Source organism: Vidua chalybeata, chromosome 16 (assembly GCF_026979565.1).
Source record: "Vidua chalybeata isolate OUT-0048 chromosome 16, bVidCha1 merged haplotype, whole genome shotgun sequence".
Lineage (NCBI taxonomy): Eukaryota > Metazoa > Chordata > Aves > Passeriformes > Viduidae > Vidua > Vidua chalybeata.
Window position 1 is genome coordinate 5,181,212 of NC_071545.1, and position 12,169 is coordinate 5,193,380.

The following is a 12,169-nucleotide window of genomic DNA, read 5'->3' on the forward strand; positions in this document are numbered from 1 at the left end:
TTTAAAATGCAGTTCAGTTCCTGAGTGTACTCATGGTATTTGTAAGCTGAACACTTTGGAGGTTCAAGTGAAGTAGGATTTGAAAATGAGCTACTTCTTGCTGCCAGGCTATCATGCTGTGACACAGGTTCAGAGGTTTGTGTCCTTTTACAGACTCATCTTGACCCTGACCTTTTGTGTCTGACCTTTGCATCTCTGCTGGAAGTTAATGCATTAACAGAATAAAGCTTCCTCTTGAGAAATGACTGCCTCTTCATGCTGCCAGCAGTGCAGTCAGCTGTGTCAGTACAGCACACTGGCACATTGCCTCAGAGGAAGTTCCCCCAGCAGATGGCACATGGAATTTCTTTAACAATACCAGCACCTAAAGGCAGTAACAAAATATCTACATATATATATGTGTGTGTGTGTGTGTGTGTGTGTGTGTGTTTATTTACACATTGCCCAGGCCAGCCCCACTGGTTCAAGCAAGAAGAGATGCAAAGGAACATCCCTAGCTTGCAAGCAAGCTGAGTGTATTCTCTAAGCTTTTTGAGCAAATATTCAAAGGGGATACTAGTCAGATAGTAAGATACATAAGATGTTAATAATAATTAGAAGTAACAACATTTCTGCCTCAAAGTTAAGTAAAAATACATCAAATAAATTAGACAAGAAAGTTAATGAGGAGTTGGACAGAAGATAGTATGAAAAAAGTAAAGTTTACTGCTCTGTTCTTGTTCTATGGGATATCAGTAGCAGGTTAACATTGTAGGATGATCAGAAGGGGCACCAAGAAATTATCTGAAATTATCTGTTCTGTATTCCTCTCAAAGCAGAATCATATTCATCTGAGAATCTTGATAAGTGTTTGTTATCAAAGGCTCTCATCATAGAGATCCTGTAATCTGTTCTAGTGCTTCCTTGTCCTTTATGATACAAGTGGCTTACTGCCATCTGAATGGCTAAACTGCCGCCTCTCTTGTGATTTTGGACCATTAAATCTTTCTTATTGGAATAGACTGACAGACATAAGGGTTCTGGGCAGGGTAAGTGGAAATGAGGAGGCGTAGATGGCCTAGCCTCGAGTGGTGTGTGCAGGGACAGAAGGATCCTGTAACACCATCTGCAAATTGATGGTGTTGCAGCACAGAACAGCTCCGGCCTCTCAGAGCCCGCAGCGTTCCTGCCCTGCTTGGGTCCTCTCCAGCTCTCCTGTCCAGTGGCCTCCAGCTGCCCTGGCACAACAGCTGCTGCAGGATACTCCCTGCAGCCTTCCATGGAGGTCCTTGAGGGCTGGCAGGGTCTGACAGCTCTCCTCTCTGGTGTGCATCCGTTATGAGCCCCGGCTCTGAGAAGTCACCTGCACAGGGAGAGGGTGCCCGTGTGCTGCTCCAGGAGAGGGGACGGAGGTGTACATTTATTGGCCTTCTGTAGCCAGGTCTTAGGTTTTGAAGAAAACCAAGGCTGTGAATGAGACATGAATTCTGTAAGAGTCTAGATAGGGTTCAACATGCTTGCCATAGGTCCTGTTGTGGATGAGATACATAATAATATTTATTACTGGGTTGGAGCTTCAAGGGCAGCGTTGTGCCTGCAAATACCACATTGCTGTAGCAGAACCAAGCAGCAACTGAGCAGAAGGGCTCGTTTGAGCTGCTTCAGTCCACTGATGTCCACAACAAAAACGTGTTTTGTCTAGGCCAGCCTGAAATGCTGGTGAAGATTTGGGTTTTAAATTTGGAGTTTGACATCACACTAGGTTTAATTTGGATTTCTAATCAGAGATAGAAGACCAAAATACTTTCTCACTTGCTGCCTTTGCTAAATTAAATATGTCCCAAGTGGCAGCAGATAAACACGAGGCAAGGACAGCGGGTCTTTGTGGAGCTGTAAGTGCAGGCACGGGTTCCCATCGCGGTTAGGAAAGAGCTCCGCTGCCCTTGCGGCGGATGCGCGGTGGCTCCCGAGCAGGGGGCGCGGGCAGGCGGAGAGCCGGGCGGGCAGGCGGAGAGCCGGGCGGGCAGGCGGAGAGCAGGGCGGGCAGGCGGAGAGCAGGGCGGGCAGGCGGAGAGCAGAGCCGGGCGGGCAGGAGGAGAGCAGGGCGGGCGGGCGGAGAGCAGAGCCGGGCGGGCAGGAGGAGAGCAGGGCGGGCGGGCGGAGAGCAGAGCCGGGCGGGCAGCCCTGCCCGGGGGACGCGGCCGCTCCGAGCCCGCCGCCCCTGAGGGGCCCGGCCGGCCCCGCCCCTCCCGGCGGGGGCGAGCCCCGGCCGCGCTCTCCCATTGGCCGCGGCGGGCGCGGGGCCGCGGGCGGCGGCGCTGATTGGCTGGGCGGCGCGGGCCGGGCGGGGCGCGGCGGGGCCGGGCGGCGGCGGGGCCGGCGGGACGCGGCCGGCCCAGCGCAGCGCAGCCCAGCGCAGCCCGGCGCGGCCGCCGCAGGACGCGCAGCCCGCACCTCCCGGTGAGCGCCCGAACCGCGCGGGGCCGCGGACGGGCCGCTGCCTTCGCCGCCCGTCGCTCCCGCCCGGCAGCGGGACTCCCCGCGGTCCCCCGTCTCCATCCCCATCCCCGCGGGCGGCTGTGCCCGCGTTGCCGGGGCAGCCCCGCGTCCCCCGCCGCTCGCTGATGCCCTTCCGCCGGGTCCCCGGCCCGGCGCACCCTGCGGGGAGCGGGGCGGCGCCGGGCCGCGGCCGCGGGGCTTCCGCTGGCGGGCGGGGGTCGCGGAGGCCGGTGCCATCCTGCCCGCTCGGGGGCCCTGCCCCGGCGGACCCGAGGGCGGGCTGCGCCCCGGCGGGGCCCGGCGCCGTCCCCGTGGACGCTGGGGACCGCGGGGCGCAGGAGGGTTCGGCCGCGCCGCCAGGCGGGTTTGGGATGCTCTGTGCCCCGGCGGCGGCACCCACGGCGGGCGGGTGGGCCCGGCACGGACCTGCGGCGGGGAGAGGGGAACAAGGGAACGCGAGGGCGCAAAACCCGTGAGAGAACAGCTGCGTACCGTGGGGAGAACGGCGCTGGCTTTGCGTGGAGGGCGCCCCTGGGTGAGGTGCTGCAGGCAGCTGAGTAATGGTGTTAGTGGAGGCCTGGTGCTGCACTTCAGCTGAGGTTCAGCTGGGCTTTTCAGTTTCCTGTTCTCCAGCTGGTGCTGGTGATGCAAAACCCAGGCCAATACCTCAGGCTTGGGTTTGATACATCCTTAGCATCGCTCCCCTTACAGCGCTTAAAGTAGCGTGGGGCTCTTCAGCCAGAGCTTTGCCTCTGCCTGGCTTGGCTTTTGCCTCTGTGATTCTCCATCTCTGTTCATGAAATAAGCAGAGAAGGAAATGATATGCAAAGAAACTGAACTACTGTGGGAGATTTCCAAGTAATTTTGTAATCAGTAATGAATGTTCAGGCTTACAAATACTGGATTTTGCCCTACAGTTCAAAGGCACTGGGTATGGGCTCTTAAAAGGGTCTTTGCTCTTACAGTTTGAAGCAAGGAATTTGGTAAAGGTTGAAAGCCAACTGGTATAAAAGGAGGGTAGTAGTAGGGTTACCTTCTGGAAGCTCTGCAGTAAAGAAATTACCTATTTAATCCTGTTATAATCTGGTTACTGTGTTATAAACTGAATTAGCAATTATGCAGTGCTTGTTGCATTGTTTTTTTGTTGTAATTGTCTTTTCTGTAGTGTCAGTATTGGGCAAATTCTGTCTGGGGGCAGTTTGTCTTCTCTGACTGGAGTTACAAATGCCGACTTGGAGCTCAGTGATTCAAATGCAGGATCACAGCTCACCATACTGAAGCACAGCATATGCACAGAAGGGTAATATCTGGATTTTGTAGTGTTTGTATTCTGTAGTGTTCAAAGCACTCATCAAACATCACTGGTCTGACTGTATAGATGGGAAAGCTGTTATTGTAAGTTACATGCTGGGTAGCCTTGTGGACTGGGAATCAGTGTTCAGGTCTTTTGTGTCTGCAGTCTGTGTGTGGGGCTCCTCCTGGACACCCCGAGTGCAGAGGACAGTGATTCAGAGATCTGCAGATAAATGGAGACCTGAGTCAGTACGTGTGTGGTGCTATTAGACAAGCTGACCTCTTGCAAATTATGTGTGGGAAAATGCAATAAAACTGTTTTACTAATCTTTCATTAGGCCTTTAGTCTTCTGAGGAATGACAGCCTCGGAGGCGTACTGTACAGTGAGGTGTCTTGTGCATCCAAACACAAAGTAAAGTCAAATAAATGGATAAAATTGGATATTTATGCCCAGAGGCAGTAAGCAAGCACAGCATGCAAATAAACACCAAGCAAATCAGTAGGTGTCCTGCTGGCAGCTGTGCTGTCATGGGGAAAGGAGAACATCCTGATCTGGATTTTTTCAGAAGCAGGGAAGAATTCAGATTCTTGCCTGCCAAGTGTATGTTCATTCAAACCAGCTCTTGCTGCCCCTGCCAGCAGCTTGGGGGTCTCCAGGTGGTTCCCCTTGCCCTGTCTGCATGGTGTGCTGTTTAACAGCCAAGTTTGAGAGCAATTTATCCAATGCCTTCCTTCCCCACAGGCACACTGGGCAGCAGCCCAGCTGTAGCTGCCTGTGTGTGCAAGTGCAGCTGCACAGGCACCACTCCTGCCCTGGGAGTGCAGAGTCTTCTCTGGGTTTGTATTCTGAGTGTTGAGCCTGAATTAAAACAGCTCAGGTGATGTCATGATGTACCTGTGCTGCTGCTTAGCCTCATCATTTCAGGAATTCTTAGGCTTCACAGGATTAGAGTTCACAGCTGCTCTAAGGCCAGTTGGATGTGCTTCTTGGTTTATGAGCTTTGTTTCATGAGTTCTAGGATTGAGAGTCCATTCCAGAAACACTGCTAAAATTGTCTGTTTCAATTACAAAACAAATTCCCTTCCTTTCTTACCCAAATGAAAACAGCTTGTGGAAGTATCTCAGGAAAGAAGGCTGTTGAGTAGTAGTATGTGTAGGTGCTATATGGACAGGGTGGCACTCACTGCTGTATCTCTGTTGTAAAGATACAACCCAGTTGTATCTTTAAATCTTGCTGGATTGGCTGTATGCCAGAAACTTTAAATCAAATGAGGACTCTGAACTTTGATGAATCTCCTTTGCTTTTGGCTTTGCCTTTGTCAGAGGGAGCGCGGAGGAGAATAGATCTTGAATAATTCTCAGGTTTCATGTAAGACCTTTCTCATCATTACTGTTTTCAAATACGTTTTCGTTCCTCTTTGTATGTTGCACCTTGTCCATCTGTGTGCACAACTTTTGTTCAAGAGGCTTTTCCAGTAGTGCCTGTTCTTCTTTTGCAGTTCTTTTTAAGCTCTTAAGAGTTTTTCAGGCATAGTGATAAGTCTGAATCAAATAGTGAGGTGTCTTATCCAGTTTGAAAGAATAAGTAATATAAAAGAGCTGGGTTCCATCAGAAGGAAAGCAGCTGGTGTGTAGGGAGCTGTGAAAGTACAGGTAAGTAATGCAAAAATGACACATCAGGAGCAGTGAAGCTTGAAGACCAAGAATCCACCACACAGATAATTATCACTGGGGGCCCCATTGCCTGTGGAAGGATGGATATGCTTTAAAAGTTATGTAACAGTTTTATGTTTCCAGAGGCTGAAAGCACCCTATTCTTTTCACAGATGGGTCTTCTTTTAAAATTCTCTTCTTTATGTATAGAAGAGGTTGCCTTAGGGGTCAGAGCTGCTATCAACTAAAAGTAGATCATTCTTCCAGCCACTGTTTTGTGGCTTGAAAACCACCTCTGTTCCCTCTTGGTTTTCTGAATGTTGTGATCTGTTTTATCAGATCATGGTCCCATTGCCTGAAATGACAGCTATGGTCCAGGAAAACAGAGAAACTGATATTTTCTTAGCCATATGGTGTTTGTGCAAAAATGACAGTATTCTGGGGGTTTTCCAAAGCAAGCAAAGTGTCTAAAACAGAGAATATTGTTGTAAACTATTTCTGTGACTTTCACACTCTCTTCTGATCTGTGGGAGTAAGGTTCTGTAATGTATCCTTGTATTAGCTTGTTTGTCTTTCACAAATTATTTTACTCTTCATTTTCCACATTTAGCCAGTACTAGAAATTCACCAGAAGAATGAGGTAGGAACCTTGCTTATGTGTTGCAGCTCTTGGCTGTGTGGAAGAAGCAGCTTGTCTCTCTTGCTGCCCAGTAGAGGTGCATCTACTTCCAGCAGGGAGAATATTTTTTAGAGGATATGATTTTCTTGTTGAAAATAAATTCCACTTTTTGCAGCATGAAGTTTAGTTTCCTTTTCCTAGTTTGTGCATTTGGAGTATTTTGAATTTTGTGTGTGACAGCTTCTACGGCTGTAAATTCAGTTGTGGAAATGGATGCATGTCCTAGCAAGGGCTGGACAATCATGGAATGATTTTATGGCACCAGCAAGGAGCTGATCTCATGAAGTGCCTTTGTGAAGGGCTAGGGCTGGGCACCTGCAGTGTCCAGGACACAGGTCTGCCCTAGTGATGGACTCAACTTTTATAAAATGATAAAGCTGTGCTGTCCTGTTTGATGTGAGGAAGCACCAAAGTCACTCAGCTGAAAGTACTGCCTTTAGTAAGTGAATGCTGCCAGCTTGAAGAAATGTGAACTTAGTTTTTCACACTTACTTCTCCTTTGTAATGTCTTCTGCCATTATTTCCATGAACTTCTCTCAGGTTTATGCAGGAGATAAAGTATTTGTGTAGCGAGTGCTTGTGTTGTACCAAACTCCCCCCGGGGCTCTGGCTGAAAGGCAGTGTACTGTAGAATTTCTGTGGCAAGGTGCAAGGCACTTTGAAGGCAGTAAATCTTCAGACTTGGTGACTTTCCCATTTACATTTTGTAATTTTCCTGAAATGCAACTTGGCGTTGGCAGGGTATGTTTACCTTCTTGTGACTCTTGGGAAACCTGGCAGTTTAAACACTAACATCTAGTTCTGCTGGTGTTCCTGAGGGATGTTCTGCAGCGTGCTAAAGAATTCATGTAAAAAGTCAGTATGTCTCAAATACACTCCAGGTGACAGGATGAAGTGCCAAACTTACTGGTTTAGCTGTGTAGCTGTAATTCTGAGTGTAGAAAAAACTTCTAAACCTATCTTCAGCTTTCCCTTATCTCAAACACTTTAAAATATTCCTTATTTCAGCAGTAATTTCCCTTGCTGTATCCAAACAAAGTTCAGTTGTAATTTTACAAATGAGAATACATTGCTTTGCAGCTGTTGTGCCCATATATAATTCTGTTTTACTTAGGAATTTTTTAGCAATGGCCTCAAAATGCCTGAAGTTTGAAACCTGGCAAGTTCAAGTACCTTGAAAACTGGTTGGATAACAGCAAAGAAATTGGGCAATCCTGACCTGGCACCTGCTGGAATACACTAATCCAATTTAACCCTGACATGCTTGCTTGTGACAATGTGCCTTTTCCAAGGTGTGGGCAGCTGGTGGAACCCAGACTGTTCTGAGTGCATCCCTGAGATGTCCTCCCAAGCAGGAAGCTGTTCCTTTGCCTCAGGAGGGGGCTGCTGTTGTGGGAGAAACCTGTGCATGCTTTCTTTGGTTTCTGGTGCATTTGTATTCCGTGCTGGCTCCCTCAGGTGCCGTTTGCTGGGTCAATGGGGAGGTTTGGGTTCGGGTTCCTGTGTCAGTCTGCTCTCAGTTCCCCACAGACCGTGTCGCTGTCCCGGCTGTATGGGCCGTGTTTGGGACCATGGGTGATCCTGGAATCAGGATCAGAGCTTCTCTCATGTGTTTGCTTTCATCTCTTCTGCCACCTGCATGTCACGAGCACCAGATTTCCTCTCCTGGAGCCTTTCAGCCTGCCCAAGGGTCAGGGTGATGTGCTCTCCATTTCCACTGCTCTTCCCACTCTTTCCAGCCCTTGTGTTTATGGTGTCTCAGATCTGTTCTAAGAGCTCTTAGTCCTACCTGTCAGCTCTAAAAACAGATGCCTCTGCCTAGAAGACCATTATAGCTCTGCAGGAGGCACGGCAGAACATCCACTGTCCTGCTGTGTGAAGGAGCTGCTTGTGTGGAGAGGGAAGCTGGCAGGGGATGGGGTGAACTGAGGGAAGCAGTGGGAGAGGTATTGCCCTGCCCGTGGTATCAGTGGACAGCTCAGCCTGGACTACACAGCCTACCTGTGGCTGGAATGTTTACAGGAAACGTGAAAAAATGTTACCCAAGAGTGTGGATTGCCAGCACGAGGTTTTCTTTCTAGTTGTTTGTTGGGGTATTGGGTTTATTCAGGGTTGGTTTTTTTCCCCCCTCCCCTTGTAACCTTCATCACTGATTTCTCACACAACAGAACAGTGGGTGTTGGGAAAACATAAATTAGTGATGATGTTTTTGTGGTGTCCTGTTTTTTATGTTTGGCTCAATTTTAGAGCATCCAGATTCCATCAGTAAACCTTGCAGTAGGCAAAGCACAGGGCAGCAAGTTCCTCATAGAGATTTTTAACCCAGTGCTGGCTGATTTCATTTTAGGCTTTGTTGCCTGTATTCTCGATATAATTCACCCCTTCCTCTTTCCTCCCAGGAAATGAACAACCATACAGATTTTTTTCACAAGAGATACCACCTCTTGCCCTTCCAGGCCTTTTCCTTTCTGAATGAGGTAGTGCAGGAATATAGGCTTCAGAAGCCACTGAGGAAAACAGGAAAAGAAAATGAGTTTGCAGGGAAAGGAAAGAATAATATCCCTCATTTGTATTTGTAACTCATCAAGCTCAATTTTGATTAAAGACTTTGAACATCACCACAGCGTGCCAATTTTGGCTTCCTCTTTTAGTGAAAGATGAAATGTGCGGAGGTTCTTGGCAGCATCTCTTGACAACAAACACAATTGAAATCAACTCATATGTTTTAATTGGTCTGGCAATACTACAGAAATGTGCATAAGTAACATAAATATCATTAAAATTAAGTATTTTAAATAAACTTGGTGTAACCTAATAGCAGTAATATTTTCTATTTGTATTATGTTTCCTCCCAATTTGTCTGTCAGGCTCCTTCTCAAATAATGGGAACCAGCCATCTTGTTCTTCTCTGTTAAATCTCTTTCCACATCTGTAATGAATTACACATTTTTTGCAAGGTTCTTGCTTCATATTGATGTTATGATATTCACAAAAAAATAAAATAGGACACTGGGAGCAAGATGGAGGTAGTAAGTTTGTATTGAAGCATTTTTAACAGGTCTCACTGTATATATCTGATTATATAAATAATTGCTTTGGTGGGAACTGGAGAACATGACAGGTAAAGAAGCTGTTAGAAACCAAACCAAACTGCTCTGAACAGATTTCAGGCATAAGGTGCTTTATGGCAACAGGCCAGATGATAATCCTGCCACAAAGAGCCATGACTTCTCCATCCTTAACAGCTGCATCACTTCAGGCAAAGCTGAGCACACTGACACTGATGGGACTGTATGGACTGAGCTGTGGGTGGGAGGGATGGGATTTACCTGTATGGACTGAGCTGTGGGTGGGAGGGATGGGATTTACCTGTATGGACTGAGCTGTGGGTGTGAGGGATGGGATTTACCTGTATGGACTGAGCTGTGGGTGGGAGGGATGGGATTTACCTGTATGGACTGAGCTGCCATTCTCTATCATGTTCTCCCCTCTCAGCTCCAGTATAAAGCAAGCCTTGTTTTTTGCTCCACAGCTATTGCTGCAATGCAGCTTCCTGGAGAGGGAAATAGGATTACACAATCAGAGTGTGCTGGTGGAGGTAGGAAAGCAGAGGATGAGCTGGGCTCGGATGAACTCCACAGTCCTTGTTTGCAGGGTGGTTTTACCAGGTAATGGATCTACAGGGGGGCACATCTTTCTTTGTTCTGTGGTTTGGGCACTGGGTGTTGGAAGGGGCTGCTGGAATGAGATGCTTCTGCCTTGGCTGTTGTGAAAAGCAGCTGAAGCAAAGCATAGAAAGAGCTGGTTAGTGTTACAAAGGGAGGGAGCAGAGGCAAGTGGAGACAATGACAAGCAGTGCTAGGGGCTGGATTCATGTTATAGGGCCTTTGACTGGGAAGGACTTTACTGATTGCAGCAACAATCTGTGCATTGCAGTAGCTATCACTGACAAATCTTGTGCTTTTCTTCTTATAATAATGAAATTCAAATGCCATTTCCTTTAACAGTAACAGGAAACTGCTTGCCTAATTTCTCATCAGTAATTTTTTTCCCTTGGCCAAGAAGGTGATTGGAAAACACCTCCTGTTTCTGATGCAGGCTGTAGGATCCCTGCTGTTCATTTAGCCATAAAAATCGGACCATTACCTGATTGTGTATCAGTTTTGAGTTTGTTGTTTTGCTTCTCTGTAGATTTTGATGTAGTAGGATTTGGTTCAATCAAAAGGATAGGACTGACTATGGCCATGGGTTCCATGGGTAGGTGATGTTTTAACAGGGAGTGAGCCATGGTGGCTCCTCAGGCTGGACTTCTTGTGCCTCACACTGCTTGGTTGTTTCCTTTCAGTGGTTTGCTCTGAGCTGAATTTGTGACTCCACTGGACACCAGAAGGGTTTGGTGATTTTTCTTCCTCAAATTAGGAGTCTCTCTGGTGTGAATGGGACACTGAGTGATGGGATCAGTGGCAGGAAAGCTAGCTCTTCAGAAAATAAGCTCAGAAGGTGCTACTACCCTGTAAACCCAAAGCTGATTGCATCATTTTGGGATACAACATTTGCATAAAGTATTTTTTTTCCACAGAAAATATGCAGAGAAAATGAGTTTCCAGAGTGATCTGATAATAGGAAATGGCTCACAGCTTCTCTTTTGTTGTTCCAAAGGGGAAAGAGAGGAGAAAGGAACTGTTTGTTATATCTGGTCAAAATCCACATGCAGCCTTGCATAACTGATCCTCTGCTCTGGCTGGTGAGCAAGATTAGCAGGGTTACAGCCACATTCCTCTCATCTCTTGTGAAACTCCAACCTCTGAGTATCATTTATTTATTGTCAGTAGTTAACAGCAGAGAGGGAAAAGAGGCAGCTTAAGGTGATACTGACACTAACAAAGCATGTGATGTATCTTCTGTGAATTACCTGATTACTGATAAATCCTGCAGTTGCATCCATTTGGTGAAACCCTGACTTTATGAAGGAGAAGAGAAATTTGCTGTTGTTCTTTTCCTGAGCTTCTGTGACAGTGCCCTCTTGAAAGAGGTTAAGTACCAGTGAGGGCAGCACTCTGAAGGGAACCACTCGCTGTCCAATTGTGCTAATGCTGCTCATTTTTTAAGCTACCCTTAGGAAGATAAACATCTCCCACAAAAAGTTTTTGTTAGATAAATAAACAAGCTGTTCAACCTAACTACTAGCTCGTTATTCCATACTGATTGTATTCATCCTGGAGTAGTTATCCTGGGTTGGTTTTCCCACTGTTCATGCAGCTTCTCTTAGCATCACAGTAATACAAGGCAATCAGTTTCCTGATTCCAGGTCCCTCTTCTATTACCCCAGCAAATTAACTGGACTTGCTTAACTTCTAATAGAACTCCTATAAAGATTTGTCCAAATGTTTATGGAAATTTTTCCAAATCTGGTCAACACTTTTTAACTACCTGAATGTGGTGCATAAAATGTCCTTTTGGATGTGCCAGACTGAAGAGCAGAGCCCAGTTTCTTTATGGGTGTCAGTGTTACCATGAGAGTTGAAGGTGCAGCCTTCACCAGTGAGTTTAGCCATTAGCACACTTAGTAAGCTCCAATTTATCTCCTCAAATCTGTATCCAGGTATTTAGTACCTGTGTGATAGTGCAGCAGATTCATTAGTTTGGTTAAACAGGCAATATATAAGGAGTAAATAAGCACAGTTCATGCAGCAGCCTTGTGGATTTTTCCCTAGTGGGTAACTTTCAGGTTTTGATCACCACATATTCTTCCAGTTCCCAGTTTTTCTACCTTGCCTTCAATTCAGCAGAGTTCTTTGGCTCATTCCCAACTCTGGTTTTGTGAATGGACCCAGTGAAATAAAAGAGACCACTCGAGAAACACGTATCTTGCTGAATCAGATTGGCACTAGTTTCTTTCTCCATCTGGAGCCCAAAAATAATGTTCTAAACATACTAGGGAATTTAGTAACTGAGTCTTTTTAACACTGTGTACATATCTGTGTTTCCTGAACTGTTTTGAAAACTCCCCAACTGCTATTCCTTTTTACCTATTGCCTGAATAAATAAGAAATATAAGACTTCT

At 46.9% G+C, this 12,169-nt stretch overlaps 1 protein-coding gene and 1 long non-coding RNA gene across 3 annotated transcripts in view; one reads left to right on the top strand and one right to left on the bottom strand.

Moving 5' to 3' along the window:
* Positions 1 to 682: 682 nt before the first annotated feature.
* Positions 683 to 3,251, bottom strand: LOC128796260 (uncharacterized). Its single transcript, XR_008433757.1, has 2 exons — positions 2,971 to 3,251; positions 683 to 1,446 (listed from the first exon to the last, which is right to left on the bottom strand). It is a non-coding gene; the product is annotated as an uncharacterized LOC128796260 (long non-coding RNA).
* Positions 2,369 to 12,169, top strand: part of ABAT (4-aminobutyrate aminotransferase) — a 49,623-nt gene continuing 39,822 nt past the window's right edge. Inside the window, exon 1 of one of the 2 annotated variants that reach the window (XM_053957744.1) lies at positions 2,369 to 2,439. The gene's annotated coding sequence lies outside the window, so the exon portion shown is untranslated. Of the gene's footprint in view, positions 2,440 to 9,692; positions 9,774 to 12,169 lie in introns of those variants that run through there. The other variant, XM_053957745.1, reaches the window with a different exon arrangement.